The 23,215-nt window shown below is 36.1% G+C and overlaps 1 long non-coding RNA gene across 1 annotated transcript; it reads left to right on the top strand.

Annotated features, from left to right (window-relative positions):
* Window positions 1-1,253: 1,253 nt before the first annotated feature.
* On the top strand, window positions 1,254-11,279 carry LOC124989574 (uncharacterized). The gene is made up of 4 exons (XR_007109584.1): window positions 1,254-1,405; window positions 4,444-4,629; window positions 7,815-8,053; window positions 11,141-11,279. It is a non-coding gene; the product is annotated as an uncharacterized LOC124989574 (long non-coding RNA).
* Window positions 11,280-23,215: the final 11,936 nt, after the last annotated feature.

Below are 23,215 nucleotides of genomic sequence, written 5' to 3'. Positions count from 1 at the left end.
AAAATGAGCAAATAAGGACTGGAGTTGTAGCTCAGTGATAGAGCATTTGCCTGGCACATGTGAGGCACTGGGTTTGATCCTCAGCATCACATAAAAATAAATAAATAAAATAAAGGTATTGGGACCATCTACAACTAAAATTTTTTTTGAAAATGAACAAATAATTTTTCTTACAATTTCTCATTATTATTTTAATGAAAAAATAATGAAGGAAAAATAATTTATGGTGAGTCATACCATAAATTTATGTAAGAGAAAAAAAATTTTACTATTTATGTATCTTTCTAGTTATGTATTTAAAAATAGTGGCCCCTAATGCTAGAGAGAGGGGATGAGGTCCCGGACATGGGAAGAGTGGGTGCCTCACAGCAGCCATGAATTGCTTTATTTGGGTTGTATTACTTAGGTAAGAAGCTTAGGGAGCCTAGGTGGCACTGAAGTAACAATGCTGTATTGACACTGGAAATAATAACGCTCTAATAAAGCTCTGATGATGAATGTTGTAATGATGCTGGTGATGACTGTAGATGAGATGCTGAATATCGGCATCTTTAAAACAAGTAGAATCTTACTGTCGTATTTGTACAAAATAGGCACTCAAATAATTTTTAAAGTTAACTCTTCCAGTACAGTAAAAATTCAATTTTGGGGGTATGTACAATTCTATGAGAGTGTACACATGCATAGATTCTTGTAACCAGTCCTACAGACAAGAGAAAGAACGATTTGAACATCCCACCTAATACCTTTAAACTACCCCTGTGTGTTCAGACTCTCCTCCCTCCAACCCTAGGCAACCACTTAACTGTCCTCTGTTCCTATGTTTTTGCCTTTACCTAAATGTCACATAAATGGAACTATGCAGTAGGTACTCATTTGAAGCTCAGTTCTTTCACTTAGCATAATACAAAAATAATTTTCTTATTTTTTGCTGAATACAAGATGAAGGAAGAGTGTAGGAAGGACTTCATGACTGCAGAACTTCCACAGACAGCATTTTGACATCCTGGAAGAAATGAAGTAAATAAAGCCCTGCTGAAATGCTGTTTCTCCTCATATTTAACAGGAGCTTCATCTATTTAAAGCATATGTATTCCAATTTGCCTTTTCTATTTTGGGCATGTTCAAATATATGTCCTCCAGAGGCATGGTGGAAGAAAACTCCCCTCCCTGCGGGCTTTCCTTAGTCTCTGCTTATGGAAACATAATTATTCAGTTTTTAATTAAAATTTTTTGTTTTAGGCTCTTAACCAATTCTGTTGCTAGTGAGATCATCTCAAGTAGCACAGTCCTTTGTTCCCTGGAAAACTGCTGACCTTTCAACTGTCATCGGTGTTTTCTGCACAGGATGTGCTGCACAGCACAATTCTGTGCATGACAAAATCGAGTTGGAAATCTATTCGAGGTGAGAAGAAGCATGGCTTGAATCTTACTGCCTGAGGGATATTTCTAGCTCCCATTATAAGTAATACATCCTCTTTGCTGCTGAGTTCTGCTCTTTCATATGCTGGAAACCATTATTTAGGGAGGGAATTAATATTGTGCTTTGAATTCCCACTGAGGTTAACATGTTTAGCAGATAGATCAATACCTGCTGAGTAAATCAAAGCAGCAACCTCTACTTCCAGCTGTTCATACACATGGGCACACACGCACTTACACTTATTGTATAGGGGCTGGGGAGAGGTGTTTTGTAATTTGAGATAGGGTAGATGGGGAATAGTCTACAGAGTGAAATTTTGTGTGTCTTTTCTAATAGTATACCTCCATAAAGAAGCAGATGTGTCGTGGGCCATGGAGTCTAGATGATAGCTGTGCGGAAACTTGTTCGATTTATTCAAATGACTCATATCGGGCCATTTGGATTGTTCAAGTTTGCTACTGGGTTCAATTCTGTACTTTCTAGGGTCTTATTAAAAATGTATTACAACTGCTCCTGAATTTCTTTTCTGTTTTAATTTTGTATTGAATTTCCTTTGAGGTTGACCATGTTCTCTTTTTGCTTTAAAAAACTTCACTCTTGGAATTATGAAAGATTTGTATTCAAGAAGTAGAGGAGTCCAGTAACCAGACAGAGCATTGAAATGTATCTGTATCAGCATCATTCTGCTGAGCATACTGGAAAACTCTTCATTGGTTGGTCTTTCACACTGGAAAAAGATAATGTACTGTATTAAAGATAAAAAGTAACAACAGCAACAACAGAAAACCAATTTAGTAGACTGCTATCTCTACCTCATTGGTAAAGAAAATGAACTGTATCTTTTCTGGCTGGGTAACCCCTTTGGAAGATGGTACTATTATAGTGGAAGATCTGTTTTGAATGCTATAGGTTTGTGGGCCATCCCAACAGCAGTGTTTCCTCCTTGTGCTCTCATTATACCCTGAACATACTCTTATAACCCTAGAATTAATGCAGTTAGTTGTATTACTAGGTTGCCTTGGAGGTCTTCAAGGAGAAGGACCTTTACCTTTGTTCACAAAAAATGATCAATAAATATGTTTGAATATTTTGTGTGATGAGAATTGCAGTTTTACCATTGTTGCTAGAGCTGAAACTTTGGAAGTCAGAGTTTGGGAATCTATGTAGCCTGCTAAGTCAGTCATTTGCCAGGTTTCCCCTTCCTGGTTCACAAGGCAAGAATTTATATTGAGGGTCATCCACTATTTTGTCCTCTAGCTACTATTTATTACCATTCTTCTGCTAGGCAATTGCCCAGATATCAACTTCTGAGGGTTTAATATTCCTTGATATGCCTTCCATGTTTCCCTCTGGAAAGATGCCGCCCCGAGCAGGGTGGTGTTGTCTGCTCAATCCCAAAGACGGAAAACCATTGAAGTGATAAAACTTCCCTGCAGTCCTTACTGGGTAGAGCCATAACTGTTTCTCAGAAATGGAGAGCACGGCCCTTACCTCAATAATGTGCCATACTTTATCATCTGGACCTCTTTATACATTGCCTCAACTCACAATGTCATTCATGGAAAACTATTCCAAATTTCCACTTGTAGACATGATGAAACAGAAAGAACAGACCAAACTTTTCCCTATAATGAATTAGAAAAGTGGACAAAGTGTGTAACAACCATTTTCAGATATTGAACAACAGGCCACATAAGTTGGTTATCCTCAGTGGAAGAGAAACAGATCCTAAGCTCTTAACTTTTATCCAAAAGGCAAATTCCAGACTAGGAGAGGCATCCAAAATCCCTGGTAGCCTCACTGAGTTGAAGATCAAAGCTGAAGAAAGCTGAGATTGCTGGAAGTTGTGGGACAGAGTTCTGGAAAAGGGGAAACTACACATAAGAAGGAATCTGCATAGGGATCTTTGCTAAGTCCTATGCTACATTTGTGTAGAGTGACACCCCACAAGGTGTCTCTAGGATGTTGTAAAAACAATTTCCAGAATTTTCACAGGAAAAGGCAATGTTTGAGCTTTGGCCAGGAGAAATGGAGATCCCTTAGTGATCACCCAAGGCATTCAATAGATATCTTAGTGTGGTAATGCCTTAGTAGTAGGCCTGGGCTAAATTCAACACCAGAATCATTCTAGAAAATTATTAAAATAAAGCACTAATGCTTTCTAAAACAAGGAACTTCTCTTTAAAGGAAGACAAGAAACTCTAGATACTCAACAACCTAATAATGACAAAATTCAGCATTTGATAACAATTTGCTTGTCTTACCAAGAAGTAGGAAATGTGATGCATGCCAGGGTCAAATATTTCTAAGAGAAATAGACTGTAGATAACAGAGATAATGAAATTATTAGACACGATAATTAGAAAAAGAATTGTAACTATATTTTAAGAGAAAAATAGAAACTTGATATAAGGAGAAAAGAGGAAAGCAAAAATGGAACTTCCAGAAATTAAAAATACCCTAATACTAGAAAAAAAATTCTGCTGAAGGGATTTAATAGCAGATTAGACATGGTGAAAGAAAAAATTAGTGAAATTGAAGATAGGAAAATAGAATTTGTCCAAAAGTAACTACAGAAAACAATTGGAAAAAAAAAAAAAAAAAAAAAGCACAGCCTTAATGACCTATGGAACAATATTAGAGAGTCTAACATATGGAGCCAAAGGAGGATACTATAGTTGGAAGAGGGGCAGAAAAATAATTGAAGAAATAATTGTTTCAAATTTTTCCAAATTTTATGAAAATTGTAAAATATCCCCCTCCTCAAATTCAAGAAGCTCGACAAACCTCAACAAGAATAATCATCTATATATTTGTACTTTCACACTTTCAGGCCCATAGCAAGGTATAATCAAATTCTTAAAAGCCACTACAAGATTAGTATAACTGCAGACTCTGGTCGGAAACGATGCAAACCACCTTATAGCCCTGATAGAAAAATATATCTATACAGAGTTCTTTGACCGGCAAAACATAGTCTTCAAAAACTAAAACAAGTCAAACCCCTTTTTCCCCCTCAGACACAAAAGCTAAGAAGATCAGTTGTCTGCTGTACAAACCTGCATTTCAAGAAATATTGAAGAAAATTCTTCAGGTGGAAGGAAAATTAAATGAACTGAAACTCAAAATCAGGTCCACAGAAGGAAGGAAAGAAGATATGGAACAGTAAATCCTTGGGAAAACAAAAGTTATGTTCTCCAATAAAGGTGAGTATTATTTACAAAAAATAAGACTCAATTATATTCTGTCTACAAGAAACCCATTTTAATTTAAAGATACATATTAGAGCGAAAGGATGGAAATACAGACCATGGGGATATGATGTATAAGAAAGCTGCAATGGCTACCCTAATAACAGACAAAGTGGACTTCAGAAGGAAGATTGTCAGGGATCAAATGGGTCCTTTCATAATGGTAAAGGGAAACTTCATCCAGAAGATAAAACAGTATTAAATATGAATGGACCCAATAACACTGCTTCAAAATACGTGAACCAAAACCCCAAAACTGACAGAATTGAATAATGCTCTCAAAATGATATAATTGAGGTTTATAGAACTCCACCCAAGAACAACACAATAAACTTCCTTTTCAAGTATGCATTAAATTGTCACCAAAATTAACCATAATCTGGACCATAAAACAAGAACTGATAAATTCAAATTTAAATTTGAAATATTGTGGATTACATTCTCTGACCATAGAAGAATTTAGAAAGAAAACAGAGACACTAGAAAGTGCCTACATATTTGACAATTAAACACCAAATTTACAAATAATCCATGTGTCAAAGAAACCACAGAGCAATTATAAATTAAGAACTGAATGAAAGTAAAAATTAGGGACGTTGAAAATTTGTGGTTACTGCTCCATTAATGACTAAAGGAAAATTTAGAGTTTTAAATGTTATAGTAGAAAAAAATCTCAAATCAATGATTTGTGCTTAAGAAGTTAGAAAAAGAGGAAGAAATTAAGCCCAAAGTGAACAGAAGAAAGAAATAAAGATAAGAGCATAAATAAGTGAAATAAAAAGGACACGCAATACAGAAAGTAAAATAACAACAACGAATACTCAGTCTATAAAAAAATCAATTAAATTGATAAAGCATTTTCTAGACTCATTGAGATAAGAAAAAGAAAATGCAAAATTAGCGATAGTGGTAATGAATAAGGAAAGATTTCTATAGGTCTGACAGATATTTAAAAGATAAAAAAGGGAAATTGAAGCTAGATATAGTGGTACATGCAATAATTCCAGCTATTGGGGAGGCGGAGACTGGAGAATCACAGTGTAAGCCCAGTCTGGACAACATAGGGAGACCCTGTCTCAAAAAAAATAAAAGAAAAAAGAAAATAAAAAAGTGGGGGTGGTGTGAAAAAAAAAGGGCAAATAAATTTAAAAACCTAAATATACATATATGAATACGCCACAGAGAATCTCAACATCCTGTACATCCACAAGACTGGGATCCTAATTAGAATAAGATATACTCTGTGTTTGTACAAATATGTCAAAATAGATTCTAATGTCATGGATAACTAAGAGGAACAAATTAAAAAATAAAAACCTAAATAAAATGGATAAATTCCTTGAAAGATAAATAGTATGGCCACTGACTTAGGAAAACACAGAAAACTTAATAGTAGTGCTATACTTGTTAATGAAATTCAATTTATAGTTAAAAAAATCTTCTCACAGGCTCAGATTGCTTCACTACAAAATTCAATCTTTTTTTTTTTTTTTTTTTTTTTTTTTTTTTTTTGATGCTAGGGATCAAACCTGTGGCCTCAGACATGCCAGGTAAACACTCTACCACTGAGCCATATCCCTAGCCTTTAAACAAATTTTTAATGAAGACGTCATACTAATCTTCACAAGCTCTTCCAGATAACAGAATAGAAGAATTTTTTTTTCAATTAATTTCAAGAAGCCAGCATAACTTCAATACCAAAAACAAAGACAGTGCAAGGGGAAGAAAAAACTAAAGATAATCAGTTTCAATGGATAATGTGTCTCCTATGAACAAATAACAAGAATAAATAACGAAAACTCAGCTAATAAAATCCAGCAGTGTGTGTGTGTGTGTGTGTGTGTGTGTGTGTGTGTGCGCATCCATTCATGTGTGTATATGTTTATGAAAGGTCTGAGCAAGTGTGGTTTACATTAAGACTGAAAGGTTGATTTAATATTTGGAAATCTATGTAATTTACCACATTAATAAAAGAGAAAAACCACATGATCATGTCAAGAGATGCAGAGTAAGCACTTGACAAAGTTTAACACTCCTTTACTACATTTAAAAATGCTTTCTCAATGAAGTAGGACAGGATTTTCTGATTAAGGTCACATTAAAATCCCATCACTAACAACATACTTAGTGGTGAATGCTTTCCCACAGGATCAGAAAGAAGGTAAGGATGCCCACTTTCAGCGATTTCTCTCCAGCACTGTACTGTGATTTTCAGTCAGTCCAAGGAAAGTAGAAGGAATAAAGGAAATCAAATGGGAAAGGAATAGTTATAATGGGTTTTGTGTACAGACAATGTGATCATATCCACAGAAATTCCTATAGATTATTAAAAAGTTTAGCAAGTTCAGTATATAAAGTTTAATTGTATCTTTAATGTGTTAGCAATGACAATTGGATATTAAAATCAAAAAATCATTTATAATAGCATCTTAAAATATGAAAAACAGAAAAAATATAAAATATATATATGATTTGTAGAGTGAACATTATAAAACATTGTTGAGAAATGAAAGGAGACCTAATGAAATGGGGAGATATCCCAAGTTCATGAATTAGAAGAGTCAATATTGTTCAGGTATTGATATTCCCTGAATTAACTTCTGGGTCCATTGCCTCCTTTAAGGTAGAGTTTGTGCGCACGTTAGGTAGGGGGAGTTTTCCTTACAGATGGATCATCTTTCATGAACTGAACTGAAATGCCAGCATTGAGTTTGTACTCCCTGGAGTTTATGCTGCATGCAGAACATGATATTTTTCACCTGTTCTCCAGTGAAATTTAATATTTTGAAAGCACGCTTGTATGGATGGACTGTTTGCTTTGGTAGCAAAGGTGATCTTTCAAAATCAAATTTTATAAGACTTTCTACCTTCAAATTAATTCTCCATAGAAACCATTCAAGATATAAAAAGGGTGAGTGAACTAGTAATAAGTATTTGGGCAAAGCAATTTCAAGTTAATTTGGGGTTGCTATTACCTAATTGCCAAAACATAAATTTATTCTTCCTTGTCATATAGCAGATCTGATAATTAGGGCCTCAGTTGGCAGTGGTCAAATTTATGGTAATCTAAGACTCTGGATATTGTTATTGGAAATTAAATTTATAACAATTTTCATATTCTTTATTGCCTTACTTTTCAGAGGATTATGGTTGGACCAGAAAAAATGGACAACTCAGGATACTATTAGAAATGAAGAACCTCATTCCCTATCCCAAACTAATTCAATCAAAATCTGTAGTTGAACACGATTCACAAGTGATTCCCATGTTACTTAAAATTTAGAAGTGCTACATGTTAATTCTCCTTTATAAAGACATCAGCTAATCTGGGCTGACTGATTTTGTTCTGGAGATGAATGAAATAGCAGGAATGTCACCAGTAAGTATTATGATCTCAGTACAATAATTTTTCTTCTCAAAATTAACCCATGAAGTCACCATTAAGTTTGATTCACTATTTTCCTCTGACAAGATTTAGAAGCAAAAGAATTATTCTCAATTAACATATTATTGAAGTTTCACAAACTTTACATTTTGGATTTGACATGAAATACAAAATGAAAGGCTTGTGAAATCTTAAAATTATATGTGTTCTAATGAGGCCTGTCTGCACATATAATTGGGATATAGATAATGAAAATAATGTTATGACATGCTTTCTAATTTAGTAAAGAGGCACTTAAAAATGTTTTATGTGCATCTTAAATTCCCTTCCTCCCTCATTCATTCATCCATTTGCTTACTCATTCATTCTTTATCAAGTATCTACAACGTGTGTATTAGGGGCAGGTATTAAATGTCAGGGACATAAGTGGGGATAAAACTTGGTTCCTGATTTTGGAAAGGTAACAGGAAGGAAGAAAGTGAGAATCACAGCTTCTGGAACAGTAGTCCTCTGTATTTCTCTTTTGCTAGCAAAGCAATAGAACTTTTTCCCTTTTCTCAAAACCATGTCCTTGTTATTGAATTGGCATCAGGGACAAGGATTGAGCTTTTGGTAACAAATTTGGCACCCTAGTTGGGACCTGAGAGCAGCCCCTGCTCCAGGCTTCTTGGTCAGGCCTGGCTTTCCAAGCAATCCCACTTCCATGCTGAGGAAGGAAGAAAGTGCCATAAAGCTTTGGGTTGCATGATAGAAGCACCTTCATAGAGTAGATACAGCTTGGATTGACTATCAAAAGCTGCATTTGGGAGGGGTCAAGTATAAAGGGAAGGTGACTATGTTTCTTAAAACCCCACTTATTGCTAAAGTCCATTTGTGTGAAATAATACAATTGCTTGTGCAGAGTGTGTGCAAAGGACTTTACAGGCACGTGTTCATGAAAGGATGCCCCTCAAAATGTTAATGGCACTATGTCAGGGTGGTGGGATTCCAGGGGAAATATGAGTAGCTGTAGAAGGAAACATTCTCATTAGAACTGACATATCTACAAGTTTCTTTCTATTTCTTAATAAATTACAGGTTATTTTTACCCTATTAAAGCATCTTGGACATATGACTTTTCCTGACTCTATGTCAAACCTGTGAGACTGGAGACATATATATTATTTCCCTTAGTTTACAGAAGAAGAAACAAGTAAATAAAAAAAGCTAATTAATACTTTTCCTGAAACTCAATATATATAATATTGTAAGAGAAATCCCTGAATTGGAAGCTGGCCCTAACAATATCCTATGAGAAAACAGAGTATGGGTGTGAAATAGCACGTGGATGTGCTCATTAGAATTTAAAGACTGCTCTATATACATTACAGAAATCTTGTAAAACACAGTAGTTTATTACTATCCATGTTTTTCAGAAGAAGCAACTGAAGATGTGAAAAGATTAGGTGATTTCCACAAAAGATACAAATGAAATACGCAGCAGCCCTGAGACTCAATATCAGTTTTCTCAGGCTCTTTACATTGCTCCGTGATAAAGGATTACTGTAAGGTCACATCACCAATAGGATTCAGTCCTTCCTTGAGAAGGACTGTTCATTCAGAATGAAAAGTTAATGTGAGTAGTTTTTCCTTCTTAGGATTTCCTCTCTTCTGCACTTCACTTTTCCTGCAGATCTTTGGATTATAAACTGATTTACATCCTAAAGTACCCAAATGACTTTTTCCTTTCTCATTTGTTTTACAAGTTATGATGAGGACTAAATGATATCTCACACATTATTGTCTCCTCCATAGCACCCACCACAATGTTCTGCAAATACAAAGTGCTCAAAAGAGACCTGTTAGGTGAGCAAATGAATGAAAGAATGAGTGGGTGCATGAAAACTGTGTTGAAATGCTCAACATCATGCAGAAACCAGGGAGAAGCAAAAATAGAATGAAAGCTCTTGGTTGAAGGACCTGAAGATAAACCAGTGCTGCTCAACTTAATAGCAAAATCTTGAGATAAAATTCCCAAAAAATAGTACTAAGGAACCACATGTAGACCTCTTGTTTGGCTCTTGTTTTGTAGATGAGACCTGGTTGATTGAATGTTTGGAATTCCACTTGCATCAAGAATTGAAGTTAGATTGAAGCAGCCAAAGGGAGGCAGTGAGAGTTTGGGATATGAGCTGTATTAGATAGATTCTTCTACGGATTTCTTAGATTTCAGGGTACATGTATATATATTATATTATATATATTATATATATTATAATATATATATTATATTAATATATATATTATATATTATATATATATTTTTTTTTAAATCTTATGTTACCATGTAAAACCACCATTCTCTTTTTGCTTAAAGAACACTTTTCTCAGATTTCATGTGCAGTTATGGTAGTGGATACATAAAGATAGAAGAATTGTGAACCAGGAGAGTGCTCAAAAAATAAATGCCGAATAATGACTGCTGCTAAAAGTGCTATAACTTAAAATAGTTATTCAACATGTTAAATGCTTTGGTGTGCCAAGCCCTGGGGATAGAGGAAAAACAAGATAGTTATGCATAAAAATGATTGTAATTAGCAGTAAGCCCCTTAGTAGTGGACTTAGTTCAAGGAAGAATGGCAAGTCGAAAATCCAGAACTGGGAAAACTGGAAGAAGCCAGGAGGATTAGAGCACGGAGAGTGTCCTGGAGGGATGTGGCTCAGAACTTACAACCAAGGGGACAAGCGAGGTGCAGCCTGAAAAAATTTAAAGTTTAGCAACATTACTGATGGTTCTTTGGAGGAGTGGTGGGGGTGGCAGCCTCAGCGGAGTAGATGGAGGATCATCCAGCAGATGAGGTCACAGACATGGTGAGAGTAGGTGCCATCTTGAGAGAGAGGTTATGATAAGAGAGAGTAGAGAATAGATGGAGAGTGTTATGGACTGAATATTTGAGTCCCTCTAAAATTCATATTCTGAAGTCCCAACTCACAGTGCGATGGTGTTAGGAGGTGGGGCCTTCCACAGGTAATTAGGTCCTGAGGGTGGAGCCTATAATAGGACTGGTCCCCTCACTCTCATTCTCTTTTCTGCTATGACAGGACACAGCAAGCAGACAACTGTCTATAAACCACGAAGAGGATCCTCACCAAGGACTCAAACCTGTTGGCATCCTGATCTTGAACTTTTAATCTCCAAAACTATACGAAATAAATGTTTATTTATTTATTTATTTATTTTTCCATCTATAACTAAAAAAAGTTATTTTTTTTAAAAGCACAAAAGCATATGTAAAAATATTTTCTTATTATTGTTAAGATACAACCCGAAATCTTTACCACAGTCAATGCCCTTGCCCTGGTTCACCTCCCCAAGAAATGTTCATGGTACACGTTGATTTTCCTCTCTAGTTATCAGAATCTTCCAGTTTCTCTTGGAGCCTTTGCACAGGCTGTTTCACCAACCTGGAATGCATTTTCCCTCATCCCTCAAATTTCCACTTAAATTGGAGCCTTCCCTGAGCAGTGTTTTGGGTAAATACAGAGTTCACATAGCACATGGGTCTCTACACATTGGCCTCAACACGCTTATTACCTCCTGATAAACTTCCTTTCCCAGACTGCGGACTCCCCTTGAACTGTTGTGATCATTACTGTAGCCCCAGAAACTAGTACAGAACCCAGCACACAGACGTTTCCTACTAAATACTGAATAAACAAACTTAAGCGACCGATCTGCTGTGCTGAAGTTCACCTAAGTAAAGCCCCAGAATCGGAGATTTAAGAGAATCACTTTCCGAAGAAGAAAAGTAGGACTAATATTTTTTTTTTTTTGGTACTGGGGATCGAACTCAGGGCCTTGCGCTTGCGAGACAAGCGCTCTACCAGCTGAGCTATCTCCCCAGCTCCGGACTAATATTTTTAAAAGACAATAAAACTGGCTTTAGACAGTCACCAGGATCATAAGTTATCAGGAATTGAGCCTCCAAAATGTGCGTGACTCTGTACATTAGCTTGCTTATACATTCCCCCCAAAGCCAGACCAAATGTTTATTTTTTAAACTGACCAGTTAATGGTATTTTGTTTAGCAGCCAGAGATAAGGCAGAAATGCAACGGATTGTTTTTCTTTTCTTTATTTCTCTTCTTCTTTTTTTCTTTTGTTTTTTTAAAATAGGAAAAGGCAAGTGGAGAAATTAAAGACATAAAAGTGAAAAAAAGAAGGACTTCTCAATAGTTGAGTTATGGGATATGGAAGAGGCAGAAAAATTGGCCTTATATGAAGGGGCATGCTCATCTCTGACAAGATTATGGGGGCTAGGGTGAGACTCTAAAGTTTTTTCTAGTGCGTTACTGAAGAAATGGGTTCCCGACATGCAAACACAGTGTACTGTATGAATGGTCTGCATGACTCACAAACCAACCAAGAACTTGGGAATATACCTCTGAATATGAATATTGCAAGGAATATTAAGAAATATCCACGAGATATTCTGAGAAGATGGAAGCATTTATGAACATGTTTATCTTCTGCAGATCATAATGTTTTGCTGGTAAGTAATCTTGGTTAGTCTGTAGCCTACACACTGAATAGAGACTGCAGTAAACTCTATGTAAGATGCTGTTAGTAATTATCTAGGTTCAAACCAATGTGACTGTCAAGTCTCAGTAGCTTGTACCAGAGGTCTCCAGTTTGGAGTTTACAGGTCTGTGTCCTGTGATGCGGTAAAGATGGTATCCTGAGTTTCAACAATCAACCCTCTACGATTTTCTCTATTTCTACCTGATGTGCACTTCTTACCCAGCCTCTCTCATTTTCCTTTTCAGGGTTGCCCTTTCCTGCTACGTTGGGGTGTAGGTTTCAGGGGACAGGGGCTGCTTGTCCATATCCTTCTTGGATCACTAAGTTTGGTCTCAGTTCATCTTCTCAGATCTAGCCAAGCCTGTGTGCAAGGTATAAAAGACTCTTCAGTGAATTGAAGAAACTCGTTTGCTTTTGCCTTTAATTTTAAAATGTTATATAAATAGTTATAAAATGTCTAGTGAGGTAGAATTTATTTATTTAAATTTTTTTTGAATATATATTTTTTAGTTGTAGATGAACACAATACCTATATTTTATTTGTTTATTTTTTTATATGGTGCTAAGGATCGAGCCCAGAGCCTCACATGTGCTTGGCAAGTGCTCTACCATTGAGCTACAATCCCAGCCCAAGAATTTATTTTTTAACAACAGAGAAACTTCCACCTGATATCAGAAAGTTCTGGAAACATCTATGTCTGTTCTGAAATATATGCATTCTATAATGATACAGTTACCAAGACTGAATCTGCAGCAAGAGTTAGTTCCCCAGCAGCTGAGTGAGGCTGAAGATCACCTCTGACCAATATTCAGAAGACCCTTGAAGGGGTCTTAATGCTTGTTTTTGGCTCCTTCAATCATGGTGAGGCCTAGATTCTATTAGATTAAGCAGAGACTGCAACTGAAATCCAATACCAGGCACATAATTGATATAATTTCTTTTATTTAGAATTCTGCTATCTGTCCAATCTATTTATCATTTCTCTTTTTCATGATTTGGCATCAAGAATGAAAATAACAAGTTTAGACATTTCTCTTCTCTGAGTAAATCACAGCACGTGTACCAATGAAACATCATTTTCCCTCATTTTCTTTGACAGTCTTCTGAATATTTTGACTAGAGATTCCTCAATAGGACATCAAAAATTATGTGAATAAATGAATAAAATTAACAATCTGTGAACATATACCATATACTTTAACATAATATTCCTTAGCACAAACTCAAAAGAATTAGCATTATGACTTGGCGCTAAATTTAGAATTTCTTCCATGTTTTAGTAATTACCAAGTAACAGGAAGTCTGGCCTCTGTATAGTCCAGACACTATACTGTTTTCACGAGCACAGTGCAAAACAATATTGGCTTTTATAGCGAAAAATTAGTATGATCACTTTATTTATATTTTAAAATATTTTTTTAGTTGTAGATGGACACAATAACTTTATTATATTTTTTTATGGTGCTGAGGATCAAACCCAGTGCCTGATAGATGCAAGGTGAGCACTCTACCAGTGAGCTACAACCCCAGCCCAAGTATAATCACTTTAAATAGTAGTCTTTCTTATAATCAGAGAGGGTAAGTGAAATATCCATAAATACTATCAGATCACATTTAAATGAAAAGACTTAAAATATTTAAGTATTAAGAAATCTAAAGGAATTCTGATTTTTCCTTCTATATCTTCTCCCTAAGATGCACTTTTTAAATTGAAATATAATTTATATATTATAACATTTGCCTATTTTAAGGGCATAAAGTTTTTATATTTTAGCAAAAATGTTAAGAAAGCAAAACAATGTATCAAATTTTTCTTAAAAAATTGCACAAACATGAAAATGGAACAAATTGAGAAAGCTACCAGCAATTCCTTCAAAGATAGGAAATGATAGGATACATGATAATCACACCACAAATCAACTGATGTGCCAGAAATGAATTTAAATATAATGAAAATAACAGTGGCACTCACAATTACAATAACTGCTTAAATTTTCTACCAAAAACTTCATGAAAAAAGGATCCACGATGAGATTCATGGTACTTATTAGATTCCTCCAAAGAAAGTGTTCAGTAGTGTGAGCCCCAGGAAGGTGGGGCAGGACGGCGTATGTAACATCCTCAATATGAATGTTTAAGAGGTACAAACGCAATTTTGTTTCCCTAGGGGTCACTTTGAATATTTATCAGGACATCTGGAACTTATAATCAAGCCTAAGTATAATTTGTTGAGAGCTGTCTGTCTAGCAGTATAATAAATATCTCTCAGATGTATGGTAATTTGATGACATAGCTTGATTTAAGGACAGACTTAATAAGATAAAGGGAACAGGGAATTGGCATGGGACCAATGGCTGTGGAGGTTGGGTGATGCACACCTGAAGGTTCATTATACCATTCAGTCTATTCTTGTGTGTGTTTGAAATTCTCCATAATAAAAGGTTGAGTAAACAAGACCAAAACAGCAGTTCTTGTGGAGGGATTTCAGTGGCCCAGTAGTAATCCTCCTGGCTTTGCAAAATGTTGTATATATAAGCATATGTGCACTTTTCTTCTGAAGAGGAGGTTTAAAATGCTAATCAGATTCTTCACAGACTATTTTGCTAAAATGTTAAGAACAATTGGAGTAAATACTCTGCTTAACCTTTAGCCAAACTTCTCTGAGGATTATTTCTTGTAACTAATGTTTACAATGGAAATTGAGAAATAGAGATTGTAAGCCTATAATCTCTTACAAAGTACAAACCAAGGGGGTTCTTGAAATGATTGCAGTAAAGGAACAAAAGACTCTAAAACCTATGAGAAAAGAGAGATCGGAGGACTGAGGATGCTGGGGTTACAGCTTTGAACTTGAATTTTCCATTGCCTGGACTATTTTGCAACTCTAGATGCAGGGGTTAACTTAAAGATATGTCAAGATGCAGATAATTGCTATTGGGTGGGAGGGTTAGGTGGTGTGTGTGTGTAGAGGGGGAGAGAGTGGGGGGAAGAGAGAGGACTGTTTTAATGTGCTGTAAATTTATTAAAATAACATAATGGGAGCAATACATTAAATAAAACAAGTGAAAGTGACATCTTATAAATCCTAAAAGAGTAATTATGAGCCTTATACAATTAATTTCCATTTTCCATTTCTAACTATGGAGAAACTTATTCATCATCCCCCATTGAGCTCCTTTCAAATTCATTTGCTTTGCTGCTGTTAATAAGCATTCTAAAAAGCTCTCCACCTCCCTGCTTCCTGCTGCTGCCTGGTGGGTCTCAGTCTTGCCTCAAATGTTCAAGACCTTTTAAATTTTGTCACTAGAAGTTGTTGATTCTTACCTCCCAAGCCCACGATGTTCTAAGACAAACAGAATGAAATGACAAAAATACTTCAATACCCTGTGTTAGAAAAGTCTCGGACCTGTGATGATTTTTTTTTTTTCACAACTTCTAATGTATTTCATATGGCTGCATCTGGAAACTAGCTTTCCCCGCTATTCACTTTGTCTCCTTTCCTTCTGTAAGTATCTAGTTTTTAATTCATAAACAAAAATAAAAAATACAGCTATATGATGATGATGATGATGATGATGATAATGGCGGTGGCTAATAACTACTCTGTGCTAAGTACTTTTCTATGTGCTTTGTATGTTTTAACACATGCAATGCATGGATCATTGCCAGGAGGTAGTGTCAGAAAAATTATCTGACACCTAGAAATTAGCAAGAGAGACAACGGGCTGGGGTTACAGCTTTGAACTTGGATTTTCCATTGTGTGGACTATTTTAGAACTCTAGATAGAGAGGCTAACTCAGAGACAAGTCAAGACGCAGATAATTCCTGTTGGGTGGGAGGTTTAGGTGGTGTGTGTGTGTGTGTGTGTGTGTGTGGTGTGTGTGTGGTGATAATCCCAAAGGTTGCAGTTCATTGCTTTTTTGAATATTTTCCAATTTTGTTTCTAATACAGCAATTTACTCTAACATTCATGTATTAAATTGCCTATAGGGGCTGGGGAGATAGCTCAGTTGGTAGAGTGCTTGTCTTGTAAGCACAAGGCCCTGGGTTCAATCCCCAGCACCCCAAAAAATAAAAAAATAAAAAATAAATAAATAAATAAATTGCCTATAAATGTCTGGTTCCCAAATGCTCTTTGGACTGTTTTAAACATCATACTGTTCTCTCATTAATGAATGATTAAATAAAACCTTTGACACATGTTCATTTTGTTAACCTTTCGAAAATCATTCTCTAACATTAGATATGTTACATTATAACTTTTTAATGATTGTATATTATTCAATTTTGTGAACTACAAGCAATTTACTAAACTTATTCCCCCATTGTAGGATGTTGAGTTTGCTTTCAATATTTTTTCTTTTAAGAAAACATGATGTGTTAAATATTTTGTGGCCGAACATTTGCATTTGTTTAATTACAACAGCACAAATGGAATTTCTGAGTCATAATTCTTCACATTTTTAATATTTTACATAGGATTTCCTCAGTTGCCATCCCAAAAGTTTGTGCCAATTTATATTTTAGCAGAATATGAGAATATCCAGTTTCATTTGTCAAATCCCTTTTGTTCCTGATTATTCCCAGAAAGGGTGACTCATATATGTAATAAAAAAGAGGGAATTTTGAAAAAGTATAAGTGAACTTGAGGAAAGAGAACAGTTGGGGACAATGGCTGTATTATGTTTTAAAGGCTGTATTATATGATTTGAGTCAATTTAGCAGGTTTGGCAATATCTAAACTGTTAGGAAATCTAACTAATGGGCCTGGATGTGGATGCTTACCTTTGCTTTGTGTGAAGATAGGGCCATGGGTTATTCTTAGAGCAGAACACTTCTTCTATTCTTTCTTTTTTTCCCCAGAAAACAAAATTAGAGGTCTCCAAAACATAAATGGGTGATTAAAGCTGCAAATTATTGTTATAAAGTATGACAACATTAATTTCACTTTGGAAACTATTCGTAATATTTATTCTGAACACCCAACTATGACCTTGCACAAATAATGCAGAGGACATCTAATTTTAAGTAATATTATTCCCTTCATATATCTATTATCTATTTTTATTAAGAAAGTTAAAACTTATTTTCTGAAGTTAAGTGGAAAAAAAGCTGAGTGGATTTTGAAAGATTTTTAGTAACTTTGTGTTTATTTCATTCATTATAGAATTTAATTTTATTTTCAAGGCATTGAAAATCTAAATTCTTTAAATTTTTGTAATTTCTTAAAGTTAACTGCAAAGAATACCCACAATGTTCTTCTTACTAGTACTGAGCTCACACACTTTCAGTATTTTATGAGTATTTGTTTAAATGTGTAATGAGAGGTGTCAGGCCAGGGAGGGGAAGAGGTAGTCGCTGGAAGAGGATCTACTGCTTCCCAAATAAGTTAGGTGTATTTTCTTCTTGCTCCCAAGAATATCTAAGGTGTCAGAAAGCATTGAAAACTTGTTTTGAGCACCTCACAGCTTCTCATTTAGATCCAAAGTGATCTCCAATTGGGAGGAAAATACAAACATATTAGCAGACTAAACACATTCGTATTTCAAGCACAAATATAAACAAACGCATTCGGAGGAATGAAAGATTCTAATGGTAAATTAAGCAGCACTGACCCATCTATCTCTGGGATTCCTGAGGGAAGGGAGAAGCAAGAAAAAAAGAAAAGCCTAAACGAGTGGTGGCCAAAGAATCCAGGGAGCATCCTCTCAGTTTGCCACATCCCTAACATGATTCCAGACTTGGGTTTGCAAAGACCCACCCTCATTAAGCCATCCCAGAAACTGCTTTTTCTTTTGTTAGTTATGTAATTTCCACTCAAAGTACTTAGTTCTTTCTAGTCCTTAGACGTGTTCCAGGTTTTCATCACTATTAAGGTGGACAACAACAAAAGGGCTGCCAGACTCATTAACCTCAGTGCTCACATATCCAGATGTAAGGGGGATGTTTACCAGAACATTACTCTAATGAGCCAGATCACTTTGGCACAGGGTGTCCTTAAAGAAGTTTTCTTGGAAATGAGTTCAAGAATATCATCCTCATCAAACATGTCAGACTTCTGGCAATGGTGAGACATTACAGATTTATTTCTAATTGAAGTATTTTAAGACAAAAGTCTTAGAAAGTCAGAATTTAAAAATTGAGTCCAGAGCAAGATTTCAATGGCAAAGTGAATTTGAGGGGTTGAGCTTTCTGTCTACTAGAGAATAGAGTTTGGGAACACACAAGGGTAATTTTAATGATGTGAACAGGTTAGGTCAGTGAGCAAATGTGTTTTGAACTTTAAAATCCACCATGGTGCACACCTGTAATTCCAGTGGTTCAGGAGGCTGAAGCAGGAAAATTGCAAGTTTGAGGCCAACCTCAGCAACTTAACCAGGCCCTGTTTCAAAATAAAAGATAAAAAGGGCTGTGACTGTAGCTCAGTGATAGAGAAGCCTGTATTCAATCCCCAGTACCAAAATAACTAACTAAATAAATAAAATGCAGACTTTCCCTAACCAACTCTAATTTTAAGTCCTCTGCATACCCAAATTCCCACGGAAAACTGCAATTTGCCCAGACTTCTCTGTCTGATTTCCTCGAGGAAATTCTTTTCCAAGTTCAATGTTCACAGGAATCTGCCTACGTGCCTCACTTCTAAAGATCAGCCAGTATTCTAGCCCAGTACCTGGGGACACTCTCAGACACAACAGGCCCTAGGAGCCCATACAATTCCTGCAGCTGTGTAGGGTGACCTGGGTGTTCGTATTGCAGGGTTTGCCTGAAATGAAATTGTAGATAATCACAAGAAGACTGAGGGAAGATGCTGGGCTAACCCAGATTCCTGAAGGCTTTTTCTGAATGAAATTAATATAGAATAACTTGTTCCCTGGAGGTTTTGAAATAGTCATTTGTTTTAGGATTAGGTCAGAGTGGGATTTGCCTCTCTGAGAGAGGTGACAAAAGTTGAGATAACTTATCTCACAAGGTTCTATGCTTTCTTCCAGGTCGACATCAGATTTAACTTTAGTTTTAGACAGTTGCTTACTCTCATGGATGCCTTATACTATATTGTCTTTCCTGTCAAATAGAAAACAAGTGTGAAGAATGCAAAATGGAAGTTAATTGGTTTTCTTTCGGATTGCAGTGGTGGAGTGGAGGACTGTGACTGGGAGTCACAGGAAAGCCACTGGTAGGTCAGTGAGGACAGCGGGCAGCCCTGTTCACACCTCATGGAGGCAGTGAAGAATCCTGGGTAATACAAGTGTGAGGCAGAACATTGTGTCCAGGCCTTTCTCGTCTGCTTTTAAGATCTGATGCAAAACTGGAAGAAAATGCTGAAGATGGGTTCTTATGAGTGGAAGATTTGAATCAGAAGACAGTCAGGGAACTTTTGAGAAAACTATAATATTATAAAGGTTGGAGACCCATTGTTTCCAAATCATGTTATTTCGGATATTGCAAGTTGTGGTTCTGAAATAACAAGGCACAGGATAGGCCTGGCTTTCTGAATAGAAGTTCCCTGTCTTTTGAAAAGCTCATAACCAAGTCTAATTTGATTTTTTCTCCATGTTCCCTGTGTTCTTTTCATTTCTCAGAAACCAATTTCAGAGGTAAACAGTTATCCATCAAATTTGCTAGACTTAACAAATGGAATATAATTGTATAATTCTTCACTATTTCCCAATTACTCTCCTGCTCATGCCTCAAATTGCTGATGGAGCACATTACTTATGCCATTAACGGGTTGATCTAAATCCTAGGCAATTTAGTTTCCAAAGAAACTGACATTTATAATCTTTTAATGTGATACTGCAAATGTAAGGCAAATATTTACTGTGGGAATAAGTATTTTAAGCACATGGATTTATTTTCAATTTCCTTTCTTCTCTTTGCTTCTTAGGCTATTTTACTGTGATTGTTCTCAGATTATTGGATACTCTAGAAAAACTTTACAAATTTAAGTGTATTCTATGATCATTCTTTAATTCTGGTCAGAAATATCAGATGATGAAATGTAACTTTTAGGCAGATATCAGACACTAATAAAGTTAGTGTTAAAAAGTGTATATTATTAACTTAAACTTGTAAGGCATGAAAAATAGCTGTTAAAATTGGTGAATTGTACCACTGAATAATACTAACAATAATAACAGTTCTGTGTCAAGAGTTGAAATCATCTCTTTGTGTGCATTTTATTGAATTCTTTCACCACACTGGGAGATGGATATCAATGACGAATCAGACTCCGAGGTTTAAAAATGTACCTAAACTGCACAGCTTGCGAGAGGAAGATCCACGGTTTAAATCTAGGTTTCTGATACCAATGCCTTATACACCCAGAAAGCGTCTTAGCCCGATTTACAATAATAAGATGAAAACCCGTGAAAGGGAATACATTTTTGCCAAATGGTGGCAGGTCACCTCCAGGGTCTGGGTTTTTTAGGGTTTAGCAGAGCCAGATCATGGGAGGAGTTTAGGGTGGGACGGGAGGACAGGTAGGTAATCATGTTTTTCAAAAGACATAAACGCAGTCATTCTTTTCCTTGACATCCATTATATCTCTTTCATTTCAAAGTTTTCAGATTTGTTAATTTAAATTCGTCTCTATGAAGTACCACATATGGAGTAGCAACTTCATATCGATATCCATATTTACTCAAAATTGATATCCATAACTTTTTAAAGAAGGCCATAAACTTGTCTTTGTAATATATCTAATTTCTAATTTGTAGTTATGAAAACACGATTACACTTGTGTCTATATGCCACTGAATTATTTTATTGTAAATTTCTAGTGCTTCTGGATGGTGTATGCTTCTTTTGTTACATCAGACTTCTTCCTAGGTAATTTCATACAAAGGATGAGGAACTTCTTTGTCTATTAAATCAAATGTAGGTCAAAGTACCCCTGATCTTGATGGTTTATTCCCTGAACGATGCTCCTTAACCACTGGAGGAAACATCCCCTCTGGGTAACATGTCCCCTGGAGTTACTGTTAGCACAACTGTTGACGATAACCTGAAGTTCTTATTCTTTTATTTACACCTCATCTTATTGTTCCATCCTGGCTATCTTTGTATCTTTTTTGATATTAAAAAGTTAGTTGTGCAATTATTTATCAGCAAGTATTTGGATTCTGAATGATTTCATTTATGATGATTTAGTTAATGAGAAAGTACCAGATTCTAGATGTATATATTTTTATTCCTAATTTCAGGCCAGAAATAGAACTTCACGTTTATATTCGGAAGAAAAAAATTACCTCAGCCAATGTTCAGTGCACAACACAATCACCAGTGTTGTTTCTTTTGCTGCTTTGATGTTCTCTGAATTTGTACATATTTGATTTAGTTTTCAAGTCTCCCACCAAGGCCTTTTCTCCTACAATTGGATCAAGTAACCACTGAAGACATTTAAAAGCTGACCCTCTGACTTTTAAAATTTTATTTTATTTTATTGTCTTGCATTGGAACATATTTAAAAGAAAAACTCATAGAGCAAAGAAAACCCACAGGGGAGTCTGTAAGAATTTTCATGTTCTCTTCAACTTCCTCAAGGCCAGTTTTCAACCTACACTGTATTCACAATAAAGCCGCTGATCATCTGTCGCCATGGTGACGATAGGACAATAGTAGCTGGAAAAACTAACAGTGCTTTTTCTAACTTGTCTTCTGGAATGTGTAGCCTAGCTGACGTGGAAACAGCAAAGCAATTAGTAAAGGGAGAGGTCAGTGAGCTCTTCCGGTGAGGGGCTGTCTGTTTTCTAAGTGAGGAAGGATGATGGTCTTTGCCAACTCCCAGCCTTTTCAGGAGTCAAACCTAGTCGTCCAGTCTGTCACTGGAAAGAGGAGTCAACAGACTAATAATAAAATTTGCTAGGAAGAACGTGGTGGAAGGATGGGAAGAGGGATAGAGACAGAAACATAGCTAGCAATGTTGGGGCTTCAGATGATCCAAGTTGAAGTAAGCCCCATAGAGGCAGATGAGGGATGGATTGCACAGAGGCACAAACGGGGAGGAAGAGAAGGCGGCATGGGGGCAGTGGGTGGCAGCCTGTGCGATAAACAAGTTTAAGTTAGAAGCATTAGCTTTTTGTATAGTAATGTACAGGCATCTCACGCCACATAGGATTATATGAATGCAGATAAAACTACAAAGGATACAGGTAAGGTGGATTATCTTGAAGATGGAAACAAGGCAGGAGAGGGCAAGTGGGAATCCCAAAAAATAAGATGAAGCGTCTCTGTGATCACCATTATGCGTGTCTTCAAGATTATAAAAATTTGTAAAGACACAAATTCCCCTTCAGAATTCTGAGGGGCTGACATAACATGGATGACCCTTGGGACTCCCTGAAAATCCCATGGCTTGATGGCCCATGACCACTTGCTGCTCATGGCAAATGTAGGACTGAAATGGATCAAAAGCCAGCATATATAGCAATATTCAGGTTGTTCCATATTGCTGTAGTAATCAGTTCTAGGTCTTTCCCCACAGTTTTCCTGTGCTTTTTGGGGGAAGGAGGAACATGGAAGGAGAGTGGTAGTAATGCATAGAATAATTTTCTGAAAAGGTAGCAAAGCCAGTATTATATTCAAGGGTTAAAAA

The sequence above is a fragment of the Sciurus carolinensis genome, chromosome 7, assembly GCF_902686445.1.
Source record: "Sciurus carolinensis chromosome 7, mSciCar1.2, whole genome shotgun sequence".
In the NCBI taxonomy this organism is placed as follows: Eukaryota; Metazoa; Chordata; class Mammalia; order Rodentia; family Sciuridae; genus Sciurus; species Sciurus carolinensis.
The sequence above is the reverse complement of the archived record's forward strand: the minus strand, read 5'-3'. Positions and strand labels throughout refer to the sequence as shown.